General features: G+C 39.4%; 1 non-coding gene across 1 annotated transcript; it reads right to left on the bottom strand.

Moving 5' to 3' along the window:
* Positions 1-950: 950 nt before the first annotated feature.
* On the bottom strand, positions 951-1,057 carry LOC111894833 (small nucleolar RNA R71). The gene has a single exon (XR_002851334.1). It is a non-coding gene; the product is annotated as a small nucleolar RNA R71 (small nucleolar RNA).
* Positions 1,058-8,819: the final 7,762 nt, after the last annotated feature.

Below are 8,819 nucleotides of genomic sequence, written 5' to 3'. Positions count from 1 at the left end.
AATATTAAAATTAGTGAGTACTTTTGTGCACATCAAGTTTTTGGCGCCATTGCCGGGGAACGGCTGAGTTTTTAGCTCATTTATTTGCATTAAATTAATCGATCCTTCTTGTGGAGTAAAAACCCAAAAAAAGTTAATTTTTCAGCAAAATAATTTTTCTGTTATTCACAGTGTCCACGACGCGGCACTACTCTGGCCATGACGTGGACAGTTAAAAACTAGATTTTTTTAATTTGAAATTAGTTTTTCTTATTTTAGTTCAGTTTTACGTTTTTTAGTTTAGCAAGTTGCAGGAGTTCATGACCAGAAGCTCAAACATACACTTGGTGCCACCACTTGAAGACCCCGAGTCTGCACTTCACAAGAAAAAGACGCCCTTGCAAGAATTGAAGTCAGCTTTTTCTAGGAAGTCGGGAAAGAAGACAGGAGAGTCAAGTTCATCAGCAAAGGACAAGAGCAATCTTGAGCATTCGGATCATACACCCATCCAGACCGAGTCCGAAAGCGATACCGAGCCAGAATTTGAAGAACACACGAGCGAACCCGAGAACGAGCCAAGGAACGAGATGGCAGCGATTGAGGAAATGTCCATGGGAGCTTACAAGAAGCGGATCCGAGAAGATGTGGGTCCCGGTTTAGTCCACCCCGCAATACCTGCCACTGCCACATTCGAGCCGAAGGGACACATAATGACCGCACTGAAGGACATCCCATTTTTCGGGAAAGATCATGAGGATGCTTTTAAGCATCTAGATGAAGTCAACGACATTGCGGATTACTTCAATGTCCCAAATGTCAACAGAAACACAGTCTTGTTTAGGATGCTTCCCATCACTTTCAAAGGAGCTGCTAAGGAGTGGTTGAAAGCACTCCCACCGGGTACAATCACCACTTGGGCTCAAATGCGTGAGCAATTCCTGGACCAGTTTTGCCCGCCATCCAAGATAGCCAAACTCAAGAAGGCAATAGCCAACTTTGAGCAACAGTCGAGGGAGTCACTATACGAAGCATGGGAGCGGTACAAGGGCTTGCTCAGAAATTGCCCTCAACATGACCTAAATGTGCAGCAAGAGATGTCAATCTTTTATGATGGGGTCAATGTGATGACAAGACAACTCCTTGATTCTCAAGGACCGTTGACAAAGAAAAATCCAAGGGAGGTCAAAGAGCTAATTGAAGAATTCGCAAAACACTCTCGCGAATACCACAACCCAAGGCAAGATGGAATCAAAGGCGGTGGAGGGGCCCAAACTGAAGAAATTGCAGCTGTCATGGCCAAGCTGAATAACATGGATCGCAGGATAACACAAATGGACCAGTCGATACATGCCATAAGAGTGGGGTGCGAGAGATGCAGTGGTCCACACTTGACCAAGGACTGCCATGTAGATGAGTTTGGGAATAGAAAAGCTTAAGTGTGATACTCTAGTGGGGATAAGTTTGATGAGGACTGGAGGAAACCGAAGAAGGAGTGGCTGCCATATGAAGAGTATAAGAAGCAAAAAGAAGAGAAATATAGGCAGACAGGTCGAGGCCTTTATCAAAAGGAGCAGCCACCAGCCGAGAAGAAACCCGACCTAGAGACCATTTTGATGAAGTTTATGGAGGCTTCAGAAAAAAGACACGATGCCACTGATTCCACCATTTTGGAACAACTAACTTTGATAAAGAACCAGCAAGCCTCCATCCATAACCTTGAAGTACAATTTGGTCAACTAGTCACTCTAGTTCATGAAAAATTGTCCCCAAAGAATCCCGAAGTAAAGACCCAATCTCACGTAATGGCCATCGATACTAAAGAAGATGCAATATCTGAGTTCCTGGAGGCATTGGAAGAAGAACCGCAGCAGCCCAAGAAATCAAGGATTGAAAGTGGAAAAATTGCTGAACCAGGCTCGCCACGACGTGGCACTCCTCTGGCCACGACGTGGTGCATGTCTGACCAAAAATACTTTGAGCCAATTCCAGCTTATCATCCACCTTTGCCATTTCCCACCTGAGCTACACTTAGTCAACTGGAGAAGGAGCATTTAGAGTTTGTAAAGCATGTGAAGGGGATCCCAATTAATACCCCCTTTGTCGAGTCCTTATCCAAAGCTCCCGAGAACCAGAAATTACTGCAAGACTTGATAGACACTCGAAGGCAATTAAAGAAGCAGTCTACAGTGATTCTAAGTGAACAAACTTCAAAAGCTGTGTTAGGAGAAACACCAGAAAAGATGGGGGATCCTGGACGCCTCACTCTTCCATGTGAGTTTGGGAATAAAATGAAGGTTAATGTTTTAGCCGATTCTGGGGCTAGCATTAATCTAATGCCTTTTTCAATTTATCAAAAATTAGAGATTCAGAAGATGAAGGCTACAAAAATGAAGATTCACATGGCGAATCGTTCGGTGACACAACCCCGCGGCATCGTGGAGGATACTTTGGTGAAAATTGGAAAATTTGTTTTCCATTAGACTTTGTAGTCTTAGACATGAAAGAAGATCCGGATGTTCCAATAATCCTTGGTCGGCCATTGCTTAACACTGCTGGAGCCCTTGTTGATATCCGCGAGTCTAAGCTCACTTTAAGGGTTGGAGATGAACAAGAAGTCTTTGGGATAAAAGATGACTTTCAAGAAGATAAAGAAGATGTGTTCACAATTAATGAAGAGAATGAACTAGAAGAACTGGAAAAGCTTATGGAAGAAGAGATAAAGGCGGTTCATCAAGTCAAGAGGACAAAACCGAGGGCATTTGTTCCGTATTTGATTGAAGTCATAGCTTACAAGAGTCCGCCTTCTTGGGTGAGCAAAGAGGATGAGGAAATGACAAGTGATGAAGAGGAGGTCACTTCAAGAGTAACAAAGCCAGTGGTGAAAGAAGAGGAGAATGCTATGGAGTGCAAGGAACAAACGAAGGGCACAAAACGCAAGCTTGAAGAAGATGGAAAAGCTAAAAAGGAGAATTCAAAGAAGGCGTATAAAAGGAGAGTTCAAGCTTACAAACGGCAGTTCAAGGAACAAAAGATCCTGGTGGTAGAGTCTTCCGAAGATTCAACGTAGAAGGCACGGAGTCCAGCTCAAGACTCCAAGAAAAAGAAGCGCTTCTTGGGAGGCAACCCGAGTTTGGTTTGCATTTTCTTTTCTTTTTAAATTTTTTTTTAGCTTTTAATTAGGAAAGACATCAATTCATCATCTAAAAACTGATAATTGGTAAATAATTAGTTGTGGGGAACTTTAAATAATGAATAATATGCAAAGTAATTAGTTAATATGTTAGAGTTTATTAAAATTTGGCATTTGGCAGTTTTCACGACGTGGGTCGAAATGGAAACACGGGACTATAAAGCGGATTTAAGGTCCACGACGTGGGCATAGCCAGCCACGTCGTGGCCTTTAAAAATCAGGGGGGACCATTTCCTTAAAACCCTTTGACCAATAAGCCCCAATCATATTTAGAAGCTGCCGCATGAAAGAGAACAACAAAACCCCACCGCCAATTTCTTAATCTACTTCCAATTTCCTTGCAAGATCTTGCCAATTAATATACTTGGTATGTGTTTTACTCATTATTTTGTAGTTAGTTCTTCCAATTTCAAGTTTTCATGGTTAGGGTTTGTATGATTCATGAAATTGGTTGAATCTAGTGGTTGATTTTAGATTGCATGCCATTTAAATGTCCATAGGAATAAACCCCAATCACTAATTTTGGTAGAAATCGCTTATAAAATGACCGATCCAGAAGCTGTTTGCGACTGCGGCCCACGACGTGGCGTAGCCTGGCCACGTCGTGACCTCTGGCAGACCCGTTAATATGTTTTAATGCTTTGGATGTTTGCTGCTTTGGTTTGTTTTTGTATGCAGAAATAGGACCATGACGAGCTGTTCCACAGGAGGAAAACCCGATAGATGTAGCAAGCATACATCCCTTATACCAGTTTCCTCAAAACATTCCCCGACCGTTGCTAACTACGTACGAGAATCGACTTGGATGACTGTATAATAGGGAGTTTGCAATAGCCCCAATTATCGATTGGGGATGGCTTGGTGGAGTGGGAATGGTAGCTGAGTTGGAACGTTATTAGTCAAAGACTTATGTTGGAGATCAATTTTCGTTCACTTGTCACGGGTGAAGGAATTTATTTGCCATTCAAGAACCCGTGTACCGAGAATTATCGATGGAGTTTTTCTCTACCGTATGCTTCGAGGAACGCACCCTTGATTTCACCTACAGCCGGGCACTTGTGTTTCGTTTGGGTGGTGTATATCGAGAGTTTAGTCTTCGGGAATTTGCTTGGCGTATGGGGCTCTATACAGAAGTGGAGACGCAATCTCCATTTTTCATTCCGTTCTTTCTTGGATGTGTTCGAGATTTTGCTCCCGGTACTTTGGATGTGCAGTTCTGGCGGGGCATTTCTAACCATGAGTACAACACTCGTGACTCGAGTGAGTCACAAATTCGGAATCCTGTTTTCCGATTTCTGCACCGCCTTATCACTTTTTCAATAAATCACAAGCATCATGGTGATAAAGTCCCCATTCATAATCTATTTTATTTATGGACTCTTATTACCCCGAGAGTTTGTTGTGATTTACCTTATATGTTGGCGAGGTTCATGGGGAAGAAAGCGGCCAATTCTAGGCCAGGGAGCCCGATTACTGGGGGGGGGGGGGGGCATTTGGTTACTCGCCTGGCTAGGTCATATCATATTTTGACCCATGACTTTGTGAGGAATCTTACTCGATTCCCGGACACAGACTTGACCATTCAAGTCTTGGGTGTTATGCGAGCGGTGGTGAATATCGGGGGTCGTTTTGTTATACCACCGATAGATGACGAGCAGGAGGAGGTGTAGCTAGGACAACAACCACCAGCCAGACCGCAGCGTCGGAATGTGCGGGCTAGAGGTGAAGTCGAGAGAGAACGTGCTACTTCGCAGTATGTGCAGGGAGTGCCCACCGACCCTTTTCAGAGTTGGGTGGGAACGTATTTGGATAATCTGCGGGGGCATGCCATTTACCATACCCAACTTACTGAGGGTATTTATTCGCATTTGGGTGTGACCCGACCATCTTCTATGCCACCACAATATCCCTATTTTCCAACATGGGAGGAGCTATGGCGTCCGCAGAATGACGGGGCAGGGCCAAGTGGAGCACAAGATCAAGATGATGATTGATTTTATTTCTTTTTCTTTTGTTTTGTTTTTGAGTAGTTTTTTTTATGTTGAATTTGGTGTGTAATGTAAAACATTCTTAAACTATGATGTTACTCTTTATTTCTTTTGGGTTGTTCCATTTTTCAGATTAGCATTGGAATTCTAAGGAGCATAAAAGGTTAACTTTCGAGTCGTGTTTGTCTAGTCAAGGAAGCTTAGAGTCGTGAGTTGGAACCCATAATTCATGATAAGTGTGGGGTATATTAGGAGAGAGGTTACAGTTGGGAAATATATTTGCATAGAAGCGTCTGAAACCAGTTAGCCATTGGTCATAGTTGCTAGAGTAAATAAAACAAATAAACTATTTTCTGCTGATGCCCAGTTTCCACGACGTGGAATCCTTAATACCATGTCGTGGCGTTCTTGCAGTTTGTATTAATATCAGCATTTCGGTGTTCGCGCTTTCAACCCATATCACGACGTAGCCAGTCACCTGCCACGACATGACCCAGTTTATCATTGCCCACATTTTTCCTTACAAACACCCACTTTGAAGAATTGAAGTTTCAAGTCATGTTCGTGGTTTATTTACATATTCAACCAGTTCTACAACGAGTTTCTATTTTTGGAAGTCCAATTGTACGTTTTCCACACTTTTGGAGATGCTCACGCCACTATCCCAGGGGAGTCTGTTCCTTTTTCTCTCTTTTCTTTAATTTTGATTTATTTTTATGAATACAATGAGGGCATTGTATGAAATAAGTGTAGGGTAGGGGTAGAAAAAGTAAAAATTTGCTAGATAATCATAGAATTTGATAGTAAAAAATTGAAAATTTTGAAAATTTTGAATTTTTAATAATTGAATCTAGTAATAATAATTTGAGCTATAATTGCTAGTATTATGTGGGATGATCCGATGAAAGTTCAAATGTTTAGTTGAGCCAATATACGTTATAGTGCATTTGTGGCCTCCCTTATTTTAGTGAAATCATGGAACAAAAACACAACCCCGCTTGGTTTGAGGGATGCAATATGTTTAGCAGCCTAAACCTGAAATGTATCCAGGAAAATTATTATCATTAACCAATAAAGGTTGAGATTGAGCGCCTCTGCTTAAGCATGTAGGTTTGAGTGAAAAAAAAGTGAGGTACATGTAAAGAAAAAAAAGAGAGAATTACGAGAAAAATGTTAAGAATTTTGGAGCAAGTAAAGTGAAGATCAAAAGATCAAAATTCCAAGAAATTCAAAAGTTGAAGATACCAGAAATCAAATCAAATAAGGTGGTGAATTCAAAGAGATCAAATGCCAAAGAAATGAAGAATTCCAAAAGAGCTCCATAGTGGTATCGAAAAATTGTAATTCTAGATTATGTATGCTTAGGTTGCTCAACTAAAAATACCTTGAGGATAAGGAGGTTTTCTGAGGATAGATTCGGAGGGTTGCATAAAATGAGCATTGTTCGGAAAAAATGGGCGAGTGTTTATGAAGATTGTGAGTATTTAAAGTATGGGGGTACTTTAGGAAACTTTTAGACACAAAAGCATGCGTTGAGGTCTTGGCATAATGGTTGAACTAGAGTCGGATTGTTCTGTGTGGTGTTAGTAATTAAGAATTAAGTTTAAATTTGCTTGAGGGCAAGCAAAGCATAAGTGTGAGGTATTTTGATATTGCTATATTTATACTTATTTTTAGGCAATATTTAAGTACATTTTTATTAATAAATTGATAATATGTTTAGAATAATGATACTTATGACTTTACATTGTTATTTTTAGTCAATATAAAGGATTTTCGAAGAGAGGGACCAAAAGTGCCAAAATGTGGAACATGGGACGCTTGAAAGACAAGAAAATAATAAATTCACGATAAACACTCAATTCACGACGTGGCGATGAAGTTCACGACGTGGCACGGGTGTTCCAGAAGATAAACATCGCGAGGCGGAGGATTTCCTTGAAGGATACGGATTGCTTGAAGCCCACGACGTGGCACATCTGGCCACGACGTGGCGCGGGTTTTTGAGGATTATATAAGTCCTCCTGATTATTGCGAAAGAAAGAAGCTTTTGGCAGAAGAAAAGAGTTCCAGGAGACGATTAAGAGCAAAAGAAAGGTTCTGGAAGAGGGTTTTCAACACCAAAAGAAGTAAATGTTTATATTTTAGTTAAATAAGAACATGTCTTTCATTATTTTTAGCTGTGTTGGTTTAGTTGCCATGATGAGCAACTGAATCTAGCTACTCTTGTTTAGCTAGATGAAGCTTTAAACTTATAAATAGTTATATGCTTATGGATTAACTTTAGTTGGTAAAAATTGCTTTTGTTTGATTTGTATAACCTAGCATGCTATTACTTGTTTATCTATTTGATTGATTGCATGTTCTGTGTACCTTAGCGACCATTAAACTGCATGAACCTGTTTACCTAATGATTTAGTGAACATTGAATTGTTAGAGCTAGGATTGACCAATCTTAGTTAGTAATTAGAATAAATAAGCTTAGCTGTGCTAGAGAAAACGTGTATTGTGATCATAATTGCGTTTATACAACAAATCTTACATAGCATATTTACATTCATAATTAGTTTTGTGTTTAATTATGTGTGAACATACATGGTTTGACATGAATTAGTTAATTATTGGTAAAGTTAGAACTAAATTACTAATACAACTAAAAAACCAACTTAATAATCCGTAATCATTAGCTAGCTATAAGGGAGAAGTGGATTCAAACTAAACAAGAGTGTGTTTTTATCTATTGAATTTGAATTTAAGTTCATCTGATCTTGTAAAATCAGGTAAAACCCCTTTTAAACTTGTTAATAAATTAGGTTAATTTAATAGTAAGTAAATTAATTAAAACACCGTTCCCTGTGATCGACACCCGACTTACCCAAGCTATACTGTAATCTGACTAGGTACACTGCCTATAAGTGCATAGTTAGTTAAGTTTGTTAGGTTATACATATTAAAATTAGTGAGTACTTTTGTGCACATCAGCCGCCACCCCAACACTTTCTTTCTTTAGCTGGTAGGCTTCAATACTCCATATGTGTAACCAATTTAAGTTTGATAAATTAGCTTAATTATATGTTTGTTAATTGTTATCACACATTATTTACTAGGTCATATTTACTCGAAAGGGGGAATTTGAAACTGGATATGAGAGAGGTAGGCAAACTCGTGAACTTGTTCAGCTTGCAAAGACTTTGGGTGTCACTAAGCTGTTGGTTGATGTCAATAAAATGGATGATCCAACTGTTAACTGGTCAAAAGAGAGGTGTTTTAGTCAACCATTATTTTTTATCTCGTGTATAACTGAATCTAATTCTTGTATTTACTAAAATTCTGCTTGTTTTTGTAGGTATGATGAAATTGAATCGAAAATGGTTCCTTTCTTGAAATCTTCAGGCTACAATGTTAAAAAAGGTAAAATTGTTTCAACTTATTAAAATTAAATGTTTTAGTTGGATGATTGTTGTATAATCTGCATCATTATTGAAGAAAACATGTAAATTGTATATCAATGGAGCAGACTACAGATGTGGAAAAAAGCAATGGTTGTTTTTGAGTTTCTTGATTTTATTGGAAAAACAAGGTGTGAATTTGGATGTTTATTTTTGAATTCTAGCCTTTTTGTTTTAACTTCATTTAACCCTTAAAAGTTAAATCAATGAATT

This window comes from Lactuca sativa, chromosome 8, assembly GCF_002870075.4.
Source record: "Lactuca sativa cultivar Salinas chromosome 8, Lsat_Salinas_v11, whole genome shotgun sequence".
Taxonomy (NCBI): domain Eukaryota; kingdom Viridiplantae; phylum Streptophyta; class Magnoliopsida; order Asterales; family Asteraceae; genus Lactuca; species Lactuca sativa.
The sequence above is the reverse complement of the archived record's forward strand: the minus strand, read 5'-3'. Positions and strand labels throughout refer to the sequence as shown.